Source organism: Lycorma delicatula, chromosome 1, assembly GCF_047948215.1.
Source record: "Lycorma delicatula isolate Av1 chromosome 1, ASM4794821v1, whole genome shotgun sequence".
Classification (NCBI taxonomy): domain Eukaryota; kingdom Metazoa; phylum Arthropoda; class Insecta; order Hemiptera; family Fulgoridae; genus Lycorma; species Lycorma delicatula.
The window spans coordinates 77,225,506-77,249,619 of NC_134455.1; positions in this window are offsets into that span (position 1 = coordinate 77,225,506).

Sequence of the window (24,114 nt, forward strand, 5' to 3'; positions counted from 1 at the left end):
TCATATAAATATTTTTTTATAAAAATATTTCTTAAAATTCTTCCGCCATTTCTAAAAAAATATATAATCTGTTTTTTTTTTTGCTTTAAATCTTTTCATTTCTACTGATAAACATTTTGTTTTCTTCATCATAATGAAATATTATATTTAAAGTAGCTTTGGCGGCTTTTTTATATTCCGGACCCAAAATGAGAAGCAATTTTTTCAACATTTTTTAACATTTTAAACAATTCTCTTTTGATTTTTTTTTTTGTTAGGGATCTCTTCTTTATAAATAAATTTTTGTTACACTTTCTCCACAGAATAATGAAGTCCCTAAAATACAAAATATTTTCTATTCGAAATTTGGGAATTTTGATAGTTAAATCTTATTCTAATAATCAGGTCCTGACAGGCGTAACCAGAAAAGTCATGCAAAAACTATGTCACTACTTTTTTATAAATGAATACCGTTTCCCATCGCGGCTTTGCTCGCGACATCCGCTATCAGAATTTGAACATGAATACAAAGATTAATTGATCAATGCCAAACTTTTTATTTTTTTAATTACAAAATCTGAGTAATTATTCAATAATACAAAGTATTTTAAATTGGTATAAGGGTGTTTCAGATGTTCAGTAAGTAATTTGGTAGGATATTATATTTATATATATATATAGCACTTCCGTTGCGGCTTCACCCGCGCTATGGTTACTTGCGTTTCATCGGGGATATTTAATCGAACGTGACTCGCTTCGGCCTTCCTTCATGTCTTGCCAGAGGGCTCTGCCCCTTTGACCCCACTGCATTCACTAAACTCATGCTTCTGAGAATAATAATGATAAAGAAAAATTAAAGCCTGTCCGATTTATAAAAAAATCAGTGTATTATAATTTCTTCAGAGCATTAGTTTGGTCAGTTTAGGACCTGAATTTGTCAGTGATGTAAGAATGTGGGTTTCAGAAGTGTCGGCCTCTATCTTAAAAATATCAGTTATAACTGGTCACCCGACTTCGTACAACAATAATTTATTTTACCCGTTCTTAGCGTTAATCGACAATAACTACTAGAAAGTGGCCGTACTTCGATTCTAATTATTTAAAAACAGTTTTTAATTACTTTTATTTTATGGTTTTTAGTTAAGTAACCAAAGGCATGTGAAACAGTCATATCTGAAATACAGTAAAAGTGTCTGTGGTGGTTGAGCCGCCGCGCCCCTTAAACCTTCGCACCCCTTAAAACATCGAACTTAAAAAAACCAAAAATTGTTTTTAGATATTAATCTGAAGAATATATGCACGCCCCAATCTAGTGAATATTTCGTTTATGGAAAATTTGCAATCCTTTAACAATATATTTTACTTAATTTTTTCAGGTTCGAATTTCTAAAAATTTTGAAATTAGTTTTTAGATATTTAGATGAGAATTACACGCACCAAAAATTAAGCTGAATTTTCATTTGTTACGGAGGAATAAAAAAAAATCACTTTCATTGTTATTCCATTTTAACCCTTTAAAATCGGAATTTCAAATAATCCTTCTTATTGTACTCTTACACCGTAAGAAGAACGTTTACACAAATTTTCATTAATTTATCTTATGTAGCTTTTGCTGAGCGTTAATGAATCAATCAGTCAATCAAGACATGCTGTTTTATAGGTACAGATTATGGCTTAAGCTTTACCAAGTTAAACAATTTTAATGATTCATTTTTTGGTAGTAGAGTTTCCATTAGGTGGTTTAATTGTAACTTTTCTTCCAGATTGTTTAAATGATATTTGTGCGTTTTTACAAAACAAATATTGTCTACATATATCATTTTACGACATTTCAGATGGTTTTTTCATTACCCCTTATTGCTGAGTTTTTAAATCGTAGTGACAATTAGCCTGATCTTATTCTATTATTCAAATAATTTTCATATCACAAATCAAGAAGTTGGACAATTTTTGTTAAAATAAAGATTTCAAAACTTTAAATTTATTATGAACGACTTTTTTCGTAGGCCGCTGTTTTCTTTTTTTAAACCATATTCATCCAAAAATAAAAAAAATAAAGAAATAACTTAAAATATAATAGAGATATAACTGATTTTTAAAAACATAACAAAAATATCAATATTACGAGTATTTAGTTATTCAACTTTTCAACTCGGGAAATTAAAGGGATTTGTTGTTAGATATTTTCAATTTTTCATGTCGAAATCTAAATAATAATTTAAATAATTGTTTTTTTTTTTCAGTTTTATTGGTTGTTTTAATAAAATTTTATTTTATTAATAAAACCATTCACTTCACCTATAAACACACTACATTAAAACCGTAAAAAATGCAATTTTTTTTTTTTTTTTTTTTTTTTTTTTTTTTTTGTTACATTTCAGTGATTTTTTTTCTTCCTTTAACCGATTATTTTATCCAATATTTAAAAAATATTTAATATCATTTCTTTTGCACAAAAACAAAAGTTTCTGCAATGTAAATAAAACTGTTTTTAACAAAACGATACTCACATCAAAAAGGTAAGGTACAACATTTTTATTATCAAAATATGTTATTAATTTAGAATTTTCTGTAAAAGAAATACATGTTAAATATCTGTAATAGGCAGTAGATATACAATAATAAATAATAAAAAATGTTATAGTGTTCCATATAATAAGCAAAAAATAGAAAATTGTTACAAAACGCTTACCCGCCCGATTTCATTTATTAAACAACGAATAATCATAAGAATTGTATTAATTCTGTAAATGTGATAGTATTACATATAAATGAATAAATTATTGTATACTATTGTCTGCTACATATATATAAAACATGTATATATTTTTGTTAAATTCTAAATTAATAACAGATTTTGTTAATAGAAATGTAATCCTTACCTTGTTTGATACCAGTATCATTTTGTTAAAAAAAAGTTTTATTTATTTTACAGAAATTTTTTTTAGTGGAAGAAATGATATCTGCGAGACTCTAACCGTAGGGTTTACATTTTTTTTATATCTATTCCTTTTGCTACACTATTCTTTAATTTTTTTTATGAATTACTCATTGTTATCTTATGGATTTATTATTAAAACTTATTACCTTACTAGAACAAACAAATATACATTTCCGGAATTTCAAGGGCAACCTTTTTGTTGGTAGTCATATCATTCATTTCATACGATATTTTTCCTTTTTTAATAAAAATGGTATAATGACCTTCACAAATCGCAGAATCGTAATGTAATATTCACTTGTTACTTTAGTTTAACCCTCGATTTTTATCGTTAAATTCGATTTTACCAATCGAATTTATTTCTATTTTATTTATATATTTTTTAATAAAACTAGTATAATCTCTTGTAAACAAATACTTTTATTTTTTTTTAAAGAAGTGATGAGAATTAAGAAACATTGTTTCATCTTCAGTACTTTCATTTATATAAGAGCATTTACAATTAAAACAAGCTGTTAATATATTTTTCTTTAAATTTTACTATTTCAAGTACATTATTAAGATTTTTTACGCTACCGTTATAAATTTCTGCCATCTAGCGGCGCGATTCGTAAAGTCACCTTAAAAAAATGAAAAAGTGACACATTTACATTCGAGTCCCGCTGTTCATCAAATGAAAGAGATAAACGTAAATGAAACAAAATGCAAGGTATTTTTTGAAAGTATTATTTATTACAAATTTAATTGAACGGAAATATAATGTTCTTAATGCTTATTTTTTCCATTTTTTTTTTTCACTTTTAGGTTAGCTCATGTTTAGAACTGTACAGGTAGTACATTTATTTCGCCGTCTGCGAATCTTCCCGGAGAAGTTCTAACGAATTCCATGATCTATGCACATTTTATAAATAAATGTGTTTGATTCAAAGCTAATGGTTGGGAAAATATTCCTTATAAGCAAATAAATTTTAGTACGATTCTCGAATGAACTAGGTGAAGTTTTTAGTCTAATGAGTAAATCTGTAGTCAACCCACCTTACGTGAGTGCCACAACTTCTTTGTTATTTGGGGGAGAGTACCACTTGCGCGCTTGCCCTTCCATGTGGATTAACAAAACATCAAAGCCTAAGGGTAGCAATTAAATTTTAACGCTCTTTTTCTTTCTATCAGTTCTCTTTCCTTACTACTATTTGTTGTTAAGATTCCCGCATAGGGCTAAGAACCTATTATAACCTAAGACTATGACCTAGGATTATAGGAGTCTGACCTTTAGATCATCCTATGACCATGGATTATAACCTGAGACTATGAAAATTTACATTTATTCGAAAAAATTTAAAACAGATTTTTCAATCTAAACTAAATAAACTTAATTGTAAAGATATTCTGGAAAATTTAAGATATATAGAAGTAGTTTACACATTTCTATACTGTAGCAAACACTAAGTGAAGGTCGACTGTGCTGTTCCTCATCGCTATTTCTAGTAGGTGTTGTAGCACTTACATGTAGTACATAAACATTATCCTAATAATATTTTAATCTTACGTAGATTGTTATGATACTTAGTAAGTATTAAGAATATCGTTTTCTTCGGTTGTAAATCAGGAAACAGATATCGTACTGTAACATTTATTTAACCAATTTCAATTATTTTAAACAAACTTTAAGAAAAAAAGGATTTTCTATTTTTAAAAAAATATATACGGTATACATTTTTCTCACTATAGTGAAATATAATTAGAACATAATCAAACATCATAATCCATTGAAATTCAGAAGTACAAAAAAATTTCATGAAAAAAAATTCTTAAACATATTTGAGTGAAAAAAAGAATATATATATATATATATACATACATACACAGACCGTATCACACAGTTCTCACTGGACTTTCATAAACTATTCTACTCGTGATATTATTTGACAAAGTTCATATAAATAAAGTCCTATAATGCTACGGTTTAGAGTTACAGCAAGTAAAATATAATTCGGATTTCATATTCTTTTGAAACGTATTTCGTATTCTACTGCAGCATTACCGTTACACACACCCAAAATGAATACCATATAAGCGTGTCGCTCTGCTGGAAATAAGGAGAGCCTTACTTCAATGGCAAACCGATCACGCTCAAACTAAAATTTACAGAAAATCTTCGCTAACGATATCACAGTTTACAGTAATCGATATCCTTTATGTACCTTACAGAATGGTTTAAACACTAATACAGTACTGCGCATTGTTGATCAGCTGTTGTTATTTTATTGCCAAGTTTGAAATAATGATTTTCCAAATAATTCATTGTGTTTCTGTCAAAAAAAATGCAAATAATTTTTATTTATTTATTTCCCTTCTACAATTTTGTAATTTCCATTTTTGTAAATTTATTAACAGCAAGTTTTAACAATAAATTTTGTTTTTAAAAATTGTTAAATCACAAAAAAATAATTTGGTTTTGATTTACATTAAAAGAGTACTTTTCTGACAAATGAAGTAACGTATTGTTTCTAAATAAAATTCGTATTTTTCTAACTTTTTTGTTTATTTAACATAGCTTTCACCGTTTTGTTTAGAATTAAATTCTCTAAAAGTTTCTTTAAAAGTTTCATGTGTGTATTACACATTTAACAAAGTCAAACATAAAAAAACAGGGTTTTAGTCGAATTTATTAAATTCACCGAAATTTTTCAAAAACTACTGCCTGATATGGTTCTGGGACCTTACCTATTTTATTCGATTTTTCAGATCAAAATCATAAGACTAACTTTTTCTCTTAATTAACATCCTAAAATTTTAGTACGACCTCATATCTCGGGGTAGTTGCCCCTGAGTAAAATATTTCATTAACTGTAACTCACAACGAAGCATTTTAGGACGTTTATAAATGAACTTCTTTCATTATTTTTGCAAGTAGAATAGCTTATGAAAGTTCTGAAAAAACTTGTTTCGTGATACAATCTATATACTAATTTTTTTTAATTTCAAATAAATAGATTCCCGTTATCTTATTATTCAAAATCTCCTTAAAGGGTATTTCTTAAAAAAAAAAAGAAGGAAAGTAAGGTAATCCTTACAGGATTACTTAGGTTTTAAAAAAATATATTAGTAATAATTAATATGAAAGAAATTTTGTTGACGGGTATTATTACAACCAACAACTATACAAAAATCTATATAAATAAAAAAATAAATTTTCGTTTGATGAGAATCTTAAATCTCCGAAAGTTCTTCACCGATTGCTTTGAAATTATGACACAACGTTGCATTCGAATACGTGCTTGTTTTTGTATTCCTATCATTTATGTACCTAAAATGTCACACCTATGACAGGTAAATTTTTTTTTTTTTTTTTAAAACAGCGTTATCTGTTAGACGTAAAAACAGCACACTCTATACTAAATATTTTATGATTCCATTTCAGTGTTTCCGACATGTGTGTCCGCTATAAACTAAAAAACTACTGGATCGATTTATGCGCGAGGAAAAAGGGAGAAAGGGAAAAATAGAAAAAGGGAAATAGGGAAAAATCGGAAACCGGAAGAAAGTAAAAAAGGAAGAAGGGGAAAATGGGGAAAAGACGAAAATGGGAAAAGGAAATGGAAAGGTGAAAGGGAGAAAGAGGAAGAAGGAAAGGTAAATAAGAGAAATGGGGTAAGGAAAGGGAGGGGAACGGAGTAAAGGGGAAATGGTGGAAAGGGAAAACGGTAAAAATGAAAGTGGGAAAATGGAAATGGGGAAATGAAAATGGGGAAGGAGGAAATGAAAGGGGGTAAAGGAAATGGGTAAAAAGGAAAACTGAAAAGTGTGAAGGGGAAAAGGGTGAAAGGGTAAAAAGGAAAAAGGGAAAGGTTAAATTTTGTGAAGTTAAGTAATGTTCATTTTGTTAATGTTTTATCAAACTTTAAATTGTGTTCATTTAATCTATATATATATATATATATATATATATAGGTCTGCTAGTGAAATAATATTAATAAAAAAATTTAATTAAAAAAATTAAAAATTATAATTATTTTATTAAAGTATAACATTATAAAAAGTAATCTCTGAATTCATTTTTATTGATTATATGATAGAACATCAATACATAATATATTATTCCCAGTTTGTTACAAGTAATATACAATAAAAATAAAACTATTAAAAACTTAATTTTTTCAGCGTAGATTATTTGTTTTTAATATTCTATAATATTATCTTTATCCTACTATTTAAGTAAAGTGTAAGAAATTTAGTAACTTTACGTCAGAGAAGATGTTTATAAGCGGGTAAAATTGCAACATAAACACACACATACATAAATATATATCTGTATATAAAAGCGTCGTTTAATGGTACGTGTTATTTAACAACAAAAGCTTTGTGATTAATTAAGCTATACTTCCACAGTATATATATATATTTTTTCTTTAAAAATAATTTTAGTTAAAGAGTTACTACAGTTCATATACAAACACCATTCTTCATTGAAGCGTTTGAACTGGAAGGATGTACGACGATATGAGGTAAACTACTGTGATAACGAGTGTGTATAGCAATGGGTGACGGGGTGGAAGATGATGGCTGATAATACTGCGAAGATGAGGTTATGGTTGAAGTAAGGTGCCCGCAGAATAAGGAGGTAAGGTGTGAGGCTGCTGCAGAGCTGTTAGATAACACTCGGTGAGGCAAAAAGGGATGAGGTTTAGGGAAGTGGGTGCCGTAGGTGTGCCTTTGTTTGTTAAATTTACTGTGAATGAATGCTTTCCTCTAAACCAATATAAATTATGCACATGTTCCTCCTTTGTTTACAAGTCGGAGCGGTACCGCTATTGTACCTCTTGACAAAAACTCACTTTTAAAGGAAGGAGTGCAATTGTTCTAATCTAGTGTACGTGAGCCGACGAGTTGCTCAAGTTGTTTTTGTCCCCAGAACAAAGCAGGACAACCAACATTCTCTATATGTGTGTTTGTATGTACGATGGTTGTAACATGGTATTTTGATGTATTTCACCGCAACTAACTTCTTCCTGCCTTATTATAAAAAAATATGTAATTTTTTTCTAACCAAAATAAACACAATGCTCTCATTACCTAACTTGGACACAGATGGACCTTTACTTAAATATAAGGACGTATAATTATAATTTATAATTTTGAAAATGATTAACAAGAATTACCCTGTTTGTATATATTTTTTTGTTGAGAAAAATACATGATAAAAACACAATGCTTATTTACATAATACTCTTCATATAAGCAACACTGTAATAATAAATTTTATTAAAAGCTAGTTGGTTACCCGACGTTGCCCGGGTATTTATTTATCCCAATCTTCTATTAGACAGGAAGAGGAATCAAATCTATTTACAGTGTAAAATTAAAATAATTTTACTCACATGTTTTTTAAAGTATAAGTAGAGTAACTATAAATAATAATTATAAAGGATAATCTTTTATAAATTCACTATAATATTAATTTAACGTAAAATTTAATTATAATTATAAACAACATTTTTAGTTTCCACATCAGGAGCAAGAACAAAAAGATTCATCCCGTCCTTTTGCAAGCAACAAAAAATTCAATAGAGTTCTCTTCTACTAAGCTTATATATAAATATCATCGGCATTATCACAAATCAGCCTAGCGACCCCGAAAATTATTATCTTTATACATAATAATTCTTATAAGTAACAAATTTGATTGAAGTTGCTCAAATCATTCCAGAGTTATGCTGGATCATACACACATATATCCATTTAATGAACATATATCCATTTTTATATTTATGTAGAAGATATGCCAATTGTGAATATTTCCATAAAAACTGAAAACTTGATAAGAGCTTACAAATGAAGCCATTTCTTTCATAAGTTAAAAAGAAATATTTTGTGAAATTATAATGCATAAAAACAGATTAGTTGCTAGTTTTTCAAACTTTACGTTGATCAGTCTAGATAAATTTTTTAAAGAAATTAAAAACAAATTAGACGCTTTTTAAATTATTCGAATTCTGTATTATAATATATTTTATATTATAATTAGTCGAATAGTAATTATATTTGACCTGTGTATATCTGTGTATATCAACAACACAGATCAAATATAAAAATCAAATGTATAAAAATATATTAATATCAAATATATAAAGATGATTTTTAGTATATCTCGAAATTTTATTTATTTAATGTTATATTCATTATTTTATAATGTTCAAGTTTGTTTGAATCGTAGTTCAAAAATGGAAGGAAAAGAATCTTTCTCATCGAAATTCTCCTAATATTTTTCCACTCCAACCCTACCTTAACCCTAAATTTGATGTTCAATGTCTGATTTACTAGAGTAATTAAATCCAAAAGCGTAAAACATTGCCGATATCTTTTTCATTTTTTTATTTTTGAAAAAGTCACTAGATTTGGCGGTCATTTATCAAACTGTCATTCAGTAGCCCCTGTCAAGCACATGGAGACATTTCAACCTTCGGATAGCTCTGCTGTTATCAAGCAGATTGATTGCTAAGTGGTTGACGTGATTTTCAAGCCGTTGGTATTTAACAATGCACTGTCTTATAGCCTCACAAACCATCGGAAGCTCTAGATATTCATGAATTTCATCATTCCGTGTAAACAATGGTACCTCTGCAATCGCTCTCGTTACTTTGTTTTGGAAGCGTTGTGTGATATCTAAGTTACTATTACTTGCTGTGTCCCACAACTCCACGCCATAAGTTCAAATTGGTAGTAGAATAACTTTGTAAATGTGAGGTGTGAGTTCCTGCGTAGCAGCCAATGCAGTTCTCTATACTTCGCGTTTAGTTGTTTTCTTGTCATTGCTGATAAATGAAGCAATATTTTTTAATCGGTTAAAACGATGCCAACCAATATTTATCTCCTATAAATAAAACATTTGGAAAACAGTGTTAATATATTTGGAACCCGAGGACCCAAATATGTAGGTTCTGCTTGACCAAATACTTTCAGAGTATAAAATATTTTAAATATAAAAGCCATCCTTTTAAAATTTTAAACCTTATATAAATTAAAAATGCACTAAATTTTCCGAGAAAACTGACAAATTAATGTGCACAACAAACATTTAATTTATAATTTTCAGGCTCACGAACCATTTCAAGATTGACATAGTCACAGTCGTAGCTGCAACTGAAGAATGAGACGAATATTATAGTTTAAAAATCCTCTAGAAGCACGATCTTGCGATTCGTAAAATGATTTACCTTTGATTCTTTTTTATAATCTTGAAATTATCTATAAGGTTATAAGGCGTATGAAGGTTATCGTTTTAAAGAATCAGTAGTTTTTAAAAATGTAAGAAACGTTTTATTATATCAGTTTACTTAAAATAATAAAGTCAAGAAAATGAAGTCATAGTTTTAGTTAGTCGACGATTACATTGCTGGGTTGATATACTTGAGGCTAAACAATATTAGTAAGTACCGAAATAAAATTTTATAGTCCCCAAAAAGATATAATTTCAGGCTCATTCAAAATAATGATGCCTCCACAAAATTAAAATAAACACGTAAAATAATACAAATCATAAAAAATAAATAAATTTAAAAAACAATCAGTTTAGATTAACAGCGTTACTAATAAATTTATATTATATTAACAATTTATATTATTATAGTGTCCTCGGACTAAAGATTGCGACTTTATTATGAGTAACGAACTAATATATTTTCATTTTCAATGTACAATTAAAACCTCATGGTAGCTGTCATATAATGTTTTGTAAGTTCACCTTATATAAAAAGTGTTCACCTTTCATTTTGAAAGTGCTGGGTTTGAATCTTTGCCAAGATTAAAATTACTCGTAGGCTACAAAAGTTTCATTCAATATTACCACATACAAACTTTGAATTTATCTGAAGAATTAATCGTCAATAAAAGTTTACGTTGGATAAATAAGTTTATAGTTTTATAAATAAGATTTGTAAATTTAATGACTTTAATGTACGAGTATTTCTTCACGATTATGAAACAGAAAAACGGTTTCGTTGCTTCTTAGTTCATGTAAATAGAAAACATACACTAGACTAAACATTTTATAAAGCATTTTAAAATATATTCCACTTGTTCAAATTTAATTCATTAATACATAATTCTACTGACTGCATTTTCTTCTTTGTAGAAACGTAAATCCTACATTCAAAAAAATTCCATAGAAATGAAATATTATTTATAAATGGAAAATAAACATACTCAACCATTAACGTGCAAAGATAACTATTTAAAATATAGATTCAGAGACACTAAAATTATTCAAAATATTGTACCTCTCTAAAAACATTTATTTTTTCATATTTGCACAGGAATTTACATAAAATATTTGTAAAATGAAAATAAAAATGTTCTAATACTGAATAAGTAAAATATACCTTACGTGTTTTAGGGTAATCCAAAAAGATAAATGAAATCATAAACCACCGCTAGTTGGTTCTGAGATTATAAAATTAACGTACGCTGTGAAGAATATCGGTGTATAAGAAAAAAGAATTGCGATTACAGTCTATTTTTTTATTTAATAGAACACTTTATAGAACATTTTAATTGCGAGATAACTATTTTGTATCAAATTCGTACACTAGAGAATTTATATCGGCTACTAACTACGCATAGTTATTAATAATCACTCAAGGTCAAAGCTACTTATTCTGTAAGTGCTCTTATCTGCAAAGGTGGAGTGCTCTTGGGATGTCGCTACCATTTCACCAACCCTTATACCCTTGTTTAACAAATGAAACAACCCTAACACGCACCTCCTCCTATTTTAATCTATTAAGAGGGTTTCGACTATAAAACTGTATTAAAAATAGAAATTTTTAAAATAAAATAATATAATCGTGTATGTAAACAGAAAATATATTAAGAGATATTTCAGTGGGATATGTGTATACTAATATATATATATATAATATATATATAATATATATATATATGTGTGTGTGTGTGTATGCGCGCGAATGCGCCCATACATGCAGGCTTCCATGACTTAATTTTCTTTTAAATGTTTAAAAAATTTACCAAAAGTTATGAATTTATATGGTAGCTTATTCATCAAGGATGATTATGTGCTAACAATTTTCAGGAATTTTAGAGAAGTTTAATAGTGTTATCACCTTTGAAAATGTACTCCGTACAGTTCTAACTGGAAAATATTTTAAGTTCAAAAACCAACACACTGTATATATATATATATATATATATATATATATATATATATATATATATATATATATATTTATATGTATATGTATGTGTGTGTGTGTGTGTGTGTGTGTGTATGTATATATACTCTTTAGAAAAATATCTAAAAACCATTTTCGGTTTTTCTGAATTTATAGGGTAAAAAAAAAAACAATTTTTTTACATTTTTGCAGTTTTACGCTACCGTTATTAAATCAATCTTTAGTGATATTTGGTAACATTGTGATGGAAATTTATGTTCGTAATTCTGATTATGCATTTCATGAGCCAAGCCAAGACAGGAAATCTAAAAACCAATTAGTGGGTCCTGTACTTGGCAACTTATTACTTTGAAGAAATTACAATATAGTAATAGATTAATAGCTTAAACAGAGTTTAATTTTTATTTTTATCGTTATTGTTCTCACAAGCATGAGTTTAATGAATACAAAAGAGTCCAAAAGGCAGAGTACCCTGACTGGCTAAACATCCCTTGGCCGCGACGTGATGAAACGCAAGTAACTATATAGCACAGGGAAAGCCTCGATGGAGATAATAGCAAATGTAATATATACATTTGTATGTATTACATTATATTTTGTATATATATATTAATAAAATCAGGAGAACGGTTGAAAAATTTTATCTCTTTACCCATGAAATTTTATTTTATCTATTTTTTCAACTTTTACTTGTTTCAACCTGTCATTTAAATAAAAAAAATTCGTTAACTGAAATTTAAATGGAATATTTCTGTATGGGTATGGGTATGGTTTATGTGTGTGTGTGTGTGTGTGTGTGTACACGCGCGGGCATGTTTGTACTGGGGAATTGATTCAATTAAAAATATCAGGTAATGGGATATTGTATTTCAGAGGGGGTTGGATTTAATGGTAATTTTATTCATACAACTTGCTTTTAATTTAATAAAAATACGAGTTTATATACTACATATATATGCATTTTTTTTAAATTTTAAGAAATAATACTTAATAAATAATTCAAAATACAAATTTATAATCAGAAATGCATTATTGGGGTCGAAAAAATTTATTATCTCTATCATAATGGAAAAGAACAATTAAAATTTTTTTTTTAGAAATTAATATTGTTAAAAATATTCTACCACAGTATAATTTATAATATTTTAAATATTTTTATAATATACTAAGAAAGGATATCTTAGCCAAGGATTAAACTATTGCTCATTTATAATCGGTTATACATTATACAGGTTATTCGACTGATATTAGACATATACTCGTATGTTAGAAAATATGTTAATATTTAGATAAGAAATAAGTAAAATCTTTAAGGTTGTTAAAATTATTCACTTTGAAATCGAATTTAATGGTTTAATATGGTTTATATTTTAATTATTCTTGTCTACAAAACATCGGCTGCATTTTTTGCAGCTTTTTATAATATGATTTCTGTTACTTCCACCTCTTACTTTATGTGATTTATGAAAGAGTTCATAAAACCAATGGTATTTATAGTTAACATTTTTTGAGAAAAAAATACTATTGTCAGTGGCTCTAAAATACATTTTCATGGTAAATAAAATAAGGTAAAATAGTATAATGACTATATATACGTATTTTATAAAATTTAAAACGGTTTATATTTAAAAGATGGAATGAGATGTGAGGCCATTAAGGGTGAAGTTTTTGGAGGGGAGTGTTTATTGGAGTTGAGAACATTAAGCTACCCCTCCTGGCCTTTCCTTTACCGCTTCAACTATATTTTCCCATTAGTAAAAACTAATTTAAAATAAGACTTGGAAGAGACGTGGCAGGAAAACTGAAAAGAGAACATTAGAATGGGTTTCGTCTCGAAGGAAGTTTCTAACTACTTCAACTTAAGTTCGCTTCACCTACCCATACCACACTATTTCTCCTAATACTCAACTCTCTCTTTTAAATACATACACGTACACACATACCTAAATATAAATGAACGCACGCATTGTAAGTAAGCCTTTGACCAAATCTACTTTCAAAATTTCGTCTTTAAATTTTATATACCATGTTTTAAAAATCTAACGCATTAAGAAAATAATCAAATAAATAAAATTCTTCTTAACTTCCCTTAATGTATTATTACATTTTGTTATACTAGATAAAAATAAGATTTGAAAGATTGATTTATAAGTAGTGCGCCATGAATGATGACTGGTGTTTAGATAATAGTATTTTTAAAAGTAATTCAAAAATAATTTTTTTTTTAATAGATTTAGGGAATGTTTTGTCAAAAAATTACAAATTTATTTTAACTAACTTCAAGAAACAAAGAATCCTTCAGTTCTTAATATGTTCTGTATATGTAAAGATGGATATATCTTCCAGCATAACTCTGGAACACCTGTAGCAATTTCAACCAAACCTGGTACACATATGGCTAACTATTTAAAAAAAATACTGTAGGGGTCCAATTACGTGGAGGTGGAATAGAGGTGACGTAAATCGAAAATGACCGATAATAGTCAAATCCGTAGTTTTTCGTGGTAACTAGACTGATTTGTGACAGTTCCGATGACATTTAAGTTAAAGTTTAGTCCAATAGAACGAATAAAATTCTGTAGAACCTCGTGCAAATTTTTAGAAACGATTACAACTAGGTAGAACTTTACTTTGCTTGAGATTAAATAAATTTCCAGGCAACGCCGGGTAATCAGCTAGTCTTATATGTAAATGGTTCTCTCTGTTGTCTGCAACTGCATCACGCAAGTAACAACCGTCCGATTGCTTTCAAATTTTCAGAATACATTTGGATTATTTCAAGAAAGGTTTTAAGCTGTATGTCAAGGCTTTAGTATCATTCGGGTTAAAGATATTAAAACTGCCATTAAAGAGACAAATATAATTCTTTTAATACATTCTATTTCTGTCCCAAGGCAACAGAAACATAATGAAGTAAAATGACTAATTATTTTTTCTTTAATAATATCTGTAAACTATTTAATATTCTCACAACCATGTGGATAACGAACGCGTCGTAGGTCCAGGGGGTGGAGGCCAATATTTTCTGGAATTGTTTTTGATATTAATTTTCCTCTTTTGTTAAGGAATGTCCGAAGTGAATATATCATTCATAATCTGCACATGTTAAATTACTACAATCATTTAACTAGGAAAAGTAGTGAATGCTAACTTCCAAAAAAGTAACACTCAATTAAAATATTATTAAATAACACCAGCTTCAACAAGCCTATATCGAGGCAATAATTTTATTACAAAAAGAACATGTTGGGTATTGAGAGAGATGGGTTAAGTTTCAATGAGGCATATTGAAAATACCAAAGTTCGATTTTATAAAACCTGTAGGACAAGAATCCTGTTACCATTAAAAGATCTAACAACGCAACTAGACAAATAAGGGTTAAGTGATATGAAAAACTTTAAGGTGTCTTGATAGTAGACCAATACGCTGTAGTATTCTGTAAGCTAAATAGTTAGTGAAGTACTAAAGAACTGCTAAGCATGTTAATCAGTTGATAGTTTATATAAATTAATAAATGTGATTAAGTCCTATGCTGCAGACCCAGGCTGTTCCATGTAGAAGAAAATGAATGAATAAATAAATAAATAAATAAAGAATGAATAATGTAATTTTTTGACGTCTTGGCGAGTGCGGTTGGGTTCTACTACGCTCCGTGTTTTGTTGTTATTACTAAGGTTTTCACCTATTATTTTTGTTGTTGTTAGTTTATTAGTTTTTTCGTTGTTCTGTTATGTTTGGTTAATTGTTTTGTTCGGTTTATTAGTGTCTTTACGATAATTTATTCGAAGACTGGCCGGGTAGCCATCTTGGTTGTTTATGATACCGTGTGTTTTTGTTAATTGTGTTAACTGTTCATTTTAAGTATTTAATTATTTATTTCGTAGTTTTAGGCTCTGTTTTCAGCCTTTTTGTTTTTACTTTTATGTTTTGTACGGTTAAAATACGTTAATTTAGTACATACCTACGGTTGATGTGGGGTATTTACACGTTTCTAAGACTGTTTAGATTTACGTTCGACGTGTAGAGATTTTTTAAGTCAAAATTTAGTATTTTTATTGATTTAGAAAAAACATTAATTAAAAATGTAGTTTGGTGTTAATTTAATTATTATTTGATTATTTTTGTTGTTTGATTCGGTCTCATGGCTGATCAAGATCATTTCTGGGATACGACCCAAACCGAGGATGGGGGTTTTACCCCTAGTTGAAGGAGGCAATCCGGTAGAACGAAGAGTATCGTCCGGCAGATTCTCTCTGGCGATAGCAGTACCGAAAGCGCTACAAATTCCGATGGTATACTCACCGGAAGTCAGTTGCGAAGCAAATGAAAAAGAGGAAAATAAAAGTACGTTTGTGGAGATGGCGCGTCGTCAGCAATGGGCGGCCACCTCCGTAATGGAGTTCAACGATGACAGTGATGATTTCAGCGGATATGAAAGAGATTTTCCACCCTTGTTAGCAGCTTCTGCTGCCGAGGTGTTCGAGGCACGGTCAGTGTCCTCCAAGCGCAGGTTGAGACTCTCTCCTCCGGCTATAGAAAAGCAAAAGAAGCCACGATCCGACAAGTAGAAAAGTCCGACTGTGGGCGAGATGGCTCAGCCCGGATGGAGAAAGTAGAGGAGTTGGACCTTCTGATTGATGGTAATCGGCAGGCAACATTCCTATATTATATGGATGTTTTGCCTCGGCACGTCTAGTCCTTGGAATTTTTGGTGGGTCGTAATCCCAACACCGTTATCCAAATAAAGACATTTGCATCAGCAAATGTCTGTTTAGGCATTTACATCGGTGGCATCCTGACCGAGGCCTGGCTGATGACTGTGAGATGTAATCAGTTAGAGCGTATAAAGAGGATCTCCAGTAAAGCCCCTCAGGGCTTGGAAGGGAGGGGGTGGTGTGGCGACCAGTAACGTCACAAGGTGGGCGACTTCCCCTGCGGGGTTGGGATGTCGAAATTAAGTAGACTCTTGGACTCTGCCATACAGCTGATTGGCAGTAGGAGATCTGTCTGCCTCTCCATAGTAAACCGACCAGACCGGAGTCCATAATGAAACCAAGTCAGATGTATGAACAGAAGTTGAGTTCACTAAGGGAACTAGGTTTAAATTTCGTTGTAGTGAACAAAATCCATTTGCCTCGAATTTATGAGACATTTATACACGAATTGGCTCGTTAATGAAGAAATAGGCGCGGGGTTCGTGCAACCGCGAACTCGGTTAGCTAGTTCAGAGGGCAACGATGTAGGACATTCGAAAATGTCCGGATGAGGCCTGCAGCGAAGACAGAAGTTGAGTTTATAAAACACTGATGTAAATGTCTATTAAGGCATATACATCAGTGGCATCCCAACGAGGCCCGGTTTATTACAATGAGATGTAAAAAGTTAGAAGGCGAAAGACGACTTCCGTTAAAGCCCATCAGGGCTATGAACGGCGGTTTGATGTGGCGACCGGAAGTATCACAAGGCGCATGTCTTTACCTACGGGGTTGAGATGTCGAAATTAAGAGGCTGAGGCTCCTTGCAAAGTGGATCAGTGAGCTTCACGATGTTTGGTAAGTGGCGCCTTCGATGACGAGTGTGACCGTGTATATACCTCTAGAGACGGCATCTGTGGCTACACAAACGCCAGTGGTGTTGACACCTGCGTCCACCCTGACGGATGATAGTAGCAAGGCTCGACTTGAAGTCCGGAAGGCACTAGATGATGGTGTAGATGGTGGAGAACTGCCTGTCTGATACTCCAGTCGTGGCCAAAGGACGCGTTCACGTCAACCGTGGATTTTAGTGAATCACGTAACTGCCCAAAAAGAGTGTAATGTATTTAGGTTGTATGTATTTATACTAGTTCTACTGTAGCATCTCAAAGGCTGACCCGATCAGATGTATGACCCCACGTTTGAATCCATACGTAACCAGAAGTGTCATGAGTTATGCAAATATATATAGTAGTGGAAATTTTCCGGTTGTTACACAAACTTTAATGAATTGAACTGTGAGCCTCTATCACTGTATAAGCTGGATTTGAACGGAACGATTCGTATCAATCGAATAGAATAATATTAAAAGAATAATAGAATTAAATTTACTTAAATAAAATAATATTAAATAAATTTAAAATATTTCTGTGAAATATTGAGAATATTACTGAGAATGGGATTCTCATAGGGATTGCGTGTGAGTCTAGAGTGGTGAGGTGATACGAACACCTCGTGCGAGGCTAGATCAGTCATCATAATCAACTGGTAACAATCGGGGTGCTCCTGGGATGCTGTTTTCGGAAGTGTAATGGGGTGAAATTATAATATCTCTGCAAACAATCATCTGATTTTTAAAATTCAAACAGGGTTCTGTTAGTAGGTTGATGGCTAATTTTTGCAAGCATCAGGTACATTCTCGATCTAAATGATCACGGTTATTCGGAAATGTCATATATATTTGCAACCAATCTTCCGATAACCAAAATTCAAATGGGATATTTGCTAGTATAATACAAAATCACGGTGGAACCAAATCAGAACAGAAAGAGTAATGTTTTTCAGCAATTTTTTTTTTCTGCAGTCGTGTTGTTTAATTTTTAATATTCATCTCTTTTTTACAAATGATTTATTAGTGTAGTATATTCTTCTTTAATTTCTGTCATATGCTAAACATTTTAAGTACAAACAAAAGGAAGTATGGTAGAAGATTAATCAACTTATGTATTATTTTCTCCCCCTCCTAGCATTGTCACTCTAATATAGAGCCCCCCTAGCACTTAGGGGGTTAAATATAGTTTTATAAATGAAAGTACTCCGATACGCGTCCATTACGAATGTTAGAGTGGCATTGCTAGGAAAGGCAGAAAATAATAAAATACAATTATCATAATCCTAGCCGAAATATGTAATATTGAGAAAAAGATAAATTAATCATGAATATTTTTTTATTTATTCTATACCTGTTTATTTCAACTAGCAAAAGGAATTTTTTTCCTTCCGTAAAAGCAAAGCTGAATAAGAAATCCAATAAAGATCAGGGTAATGGAAAATGTACTTTGAGAAACATTAAAAATTCGATATTTAAAAATAAAATTAAGAAAATTTTTCATATGGATGTTTACAGGCTAAGGTTTTTTTTAAAATTATCATCTAATACGAAGTTACATAAAAATTAACATAAAAAAGGACGCTTTAAAAATAATAGAAAAAAAATAGTTCTTTTTAGAGCCTAAAGCTTATTGGTTTTCATACTGGCTTTATTTTGAAAGCTTATTCCACAAATCATGGGATAAAGTAGAGCAATAATTCATTTTTTCTTTAAGTTAACTGAAATATTTTCAGAATGTTTGTAAATGTTATAATTGTATTATTCTTCTTTGAATAACACAATTGCTTTTATTCTACGACTGAAGTATGGCTGAATGAAATGAAACCAAAAGTCATTTTGTAAAACTAAGTACGATTGTCGAAGATTTTATTCTGTTTTCTCTCAAGCAAAGAATTCTATTCATAAAAGCTTTAAGTTAACGCGAATAAATTTTGAATAATCCAGTCGGTGTATTCGGTGAAAAGGAACTAAGAAAAGACGTATGATAACGAGGAATAAAGAAGAGAAATATAATGTGTAAGGAAGCGCATAAGAGAACACGGGGCAGGAAACGCCCAGCGATATTGAAATTAACGACCCTTTTTGTAGCCCTGCTAAAAGCGACGACTTTTACAAGTTTTACTTAGAGTCTGCTTTTAAACAGTTTCTTAATGAGCTTTAAAAGTGTTTTGTGTGTTTATAAATTAACTCTAAAGTAGAGAAAAGTAGAACGAGTGAAGGAAAAGTTGAAATGAAGAAGTTAGTAATTCGCTATAGTCTTGTTTATGATTTAAAAGTAATTTAATTACAGCCAAGATGGAAGCGAATTCATGTAGAACTAAGTTCAATTTTCGTGGAGATTCTGAAGGAAAATAGTCTGACATTTTCTTTAAACATTCACCGGCTTTTATACTAGCTCTAAACTTCCTATCAGAAAAGCTTGACAACAGAAAGAGGAAAAAACGGGAAATAAATAAAAAGATAAATATTTCTTAGTGTACAGTCAGTAAGTTAAACGAATAAAACTGTAGCTACATTAAACAAAATTTCTACGTATAACATATTGTATCATCAAAAAGTAAACAGACAACTGTTTAATGTTGACAAAACCATGTTGAATTTAAGTAACTATTACGAAAACATTTTATAAAACTAAAAATCATTGGTTATAACATTCTGCTTAAATATATCCATTGAAAAATTTCGCACAGCTAAAAAACCTGTTTTAAAAACTGGAACAGAATAACAAAAAAACGTATTACATAATAATCTAAACAATAAAACTAAATATTCAAAATTAAATACTTTGAAATAATTAAAAAGACTACGATAAAAATGAAAAGGCCTAATTACAGATTCATAAAAGTATGGGGTTTTTCTTATAAAGTGCAATGCGGAAATAAAGATATATCTCGAACGTTATCCCTTCAAAACGTTATTGTAAAATATTATTTTTGATCTTAATTTGAGAGTATGTAATGAATGTAAATAAACAAAAAAAAAAAAAGGTTGAAATGTGTGACTAGAGTTTACATGATAAATATACATTTAGTTTTTGACATTTATTTTAAAATGGTTTCCCCGATTTTCATTGATAATTTATAAAATTCTTAATACAAGAGTATTTTTTTGTGTTTATTTAAACTAATAAAAAAATAACACATCAAAACAAAAAATGGTAAAGCTTAGGCAAGATTTTATCTAAATAAATATTCAAATATTTTACACAATGACCAAAAAGAAGTGTAATCCATTTAGGTTGTATGTTTGTAAGTACGTACTCGTATGTTTTTTCCACCGTAGCAGATCAATGGCTGAACCGATTTAGATGTATGACCCCGCGTTGGAATCCTTACAACGATATCGGGAGTACTGTAAGTTATATATATATATATACACACATACAGGTGTTCCGGGACATATTCGTCGAACTTGAAGAACAGATTCAGGACACTAATGTGAGTAAGAAGTTCATATCGACCTAATACTATTTTGCTTTTTTTCCTTCTGGAAGCCATTTTGAGATTTACAACAACAACAAAAATATATATTTCTCAGGAACGGGTATTACATTAATTAAATTTGGCAAATCTAAGACGTGTGTCTTATTCTACAAAATAAAAATATTTGAAAACGTCACCTTTAAGTGTTTCAAAGTGACGGTCATATTAACCTTTTAATCTTCAATATCTTTGTAATTAATTGTTTGCTCAAATTTTTACTTTTTACAAAATCTATTAAGCATTTTATTTTGAACAAAATGAGACTTCACATATGTGAAAATCCGTTGACATACAATCAAATTAATGCAGACAATTAACCCGGGAGGTATAAAAACAGGCAGGTAAAAATTATGATAGTTTTTTGCATGTTTTTATTTCCTTCACTATATGTAATAAAAATCATTAATGACAAATAATTATAATAAATTAATAAAAATTATCATCTTGTACTACGGGGCAAAAGATTACGGCTGGATTAATGGTCTGCAATAATTTTTTAACAATTCAATTTGCTTTTAAAAAGAAAGAAAGGTTAGAAATATAATTTTTACAAAATCCTTGTTAATATTTTACTTAATAAAATTAGGTCTACCTATTTAATTATCTATCTGATACGACATCAAATAGCATCTTCTGTTGTTTTATGATTACTGAGAGATATTGTGGCAGTTCATGGTCCTTCAGTGGTATGAAGGATAATGTTATGTTTTATTATTTTGCCAGTTTATCAGCTCCGTTCTAGATGGTTTTTTTTTTTTATTATTATAATATCCTTTTGTAATATATTAACTGTAAAGTACAGTTTGGTAAAGATTCTTTATATACAGTATTGTGTTGTAATCTTATATTTAAAAGTATTTTCAAGAAACAATGAATTATTCTATTGTTAACATATCATTTATCACTGAAAGTAAAATTTTAGAATTATTAAGTTGGTTAAAAAAGTTATGTTTCTATTAAGTCGAAATTCCATGATTATATTATTAAAAATATAGCTTGATGATTTCAAGAATCATCGGTTGTAAGAGAACTGCACTGAAATTTTTTCCGTGTAATTACGATCTCTTTTTGGTAATACAAATTTTTCTTATGTATTATTTGAATGCAATTAAGTAATATTTTTCTATTTAAAAAATGAAAAAAATCTTTTTTTCTCAAAAAAAAGAAGAAAAACTAAAACAAATTTTTATGAATATTGTATTAATTCTCTGTATCAAAATCTCATACAAACTATATATAAAATTTACAATTCTTTAAAATTACAATTTTGTGAGATAATGTCGGGTAACTGAAAATTATACTAGTTTACATTCTGATTTATATTGATGTCATAATTTCATGTGTGTAAAAAGCAATGCTATATGTTTATTTACTAGAATAAAAATTACGGAGTATGGTCATATAACATTTATAGAAATTGAAAATTGAGAAATGATTGTAAAACGAGACTACATATATATATTTTTTAATCTATTGCACCTACTCAAAACACTTCAGTAGAAATATGAAAAAGTCAGCTGAAAAAGGTGAAAAACTGAAAGAGAAGCGGTTTCTCTTTACTGCTAATATTCAATTTTGAACATGCCATAAAATAAAATTTCTGCTTGAAAAATTACCGTATGAATATTAAGTACTTTTTTAAAGATTTCTTTAGCTCGTCAAAGTTGCTTGATCATTACATAAACTTATAAAAAATTTATAAATTATTTAATACATAAAAATTATAATTAAAAATGTAAAAATATTGTTTGGTTTTTTAAATGTTTATTTATAATTTTATTTAATTATTATTTATTTTAGTATTCATAAAAGTTTCCTTCCGAATCGAGAAACAATGATGCAAAAGTTTTATAATATTTTCACCAGGTATAACTCTACAAACTGTTTGAATGTTTCATATATTCAAAAAGGCTGCTTCTGTACGTCATAGAATTGGATGAAGTTTTCTTCAGGTTTCGAGATAAACAGATGTTCTAGCCACTCTCTCTCCCTGTCACACACACTCTCTCTCTCTAAATATATATATATATATATATATTTGTGCGCGTGCTCGTGCTTGTATGTGTTGTAATTTTGAATCTTTTTTCAATTTTAATCCTTAAGAATACAAACTACATAAAACACACAATCAAAACACAGATGAATATTATTAAAAGATTATTGATCGTAGAAATGGATAAATAATAACAGTAATAAAATTAAGCAAGGATGGAAAAAACTTAAGTTTGACTGATCAAATTAGATATATAGGCCAATCCAGTTTGGTCGGAAAAGTGGATGTATTGTCTTTCCACGTAAAAAAGCTTAAAATTCTAAGTAATGGTACTGTGTTTCTTTTAGGTTTTAGTTTCTCTTTCTTTTTAATTTAATTTTTCTTGTTTAGCTTTTATTTTATTTATTATCTAAAGAACAATTACAATCATCATCTAAAGAACTAAGATAAGAAAATATTTAAATCTTTTATCTTGAATCTCATTTGTTTGCATTTTTGTTACCGCAAAAGAACGAAATAAGAGAATGTCAATTCTACGGTGAATGTCGGCTCATACTTAAATTATACCTTTTACATAAAATCACCTTTCTTAAATCACTTCTTATATTTATGTTTTGAAACTTAAACAGAAAAGTTATATTATGTCTGTAATATTTTCTTATATGTTACTTACCGTATTTTTATAAAAATAGGTATGCCTGAAATTTTAGTCGTAATTTTTTGAATGCTTTCTAATTATGTTATTATTTTTACATTTATATTTTATATTAGTTATTTAACCCTGTTAAACACGATGATTTAATTAACGGTACAATGATTAATTAACAATAGAAATGAGTTTTACTTCTTATTCTTTGTTATATTTTTTATAGTTTTTGAACATGCGACTATTTATTTTAAGATACATTTAATTTAAAAATAATTTTTAAAATTGATAAAATTTA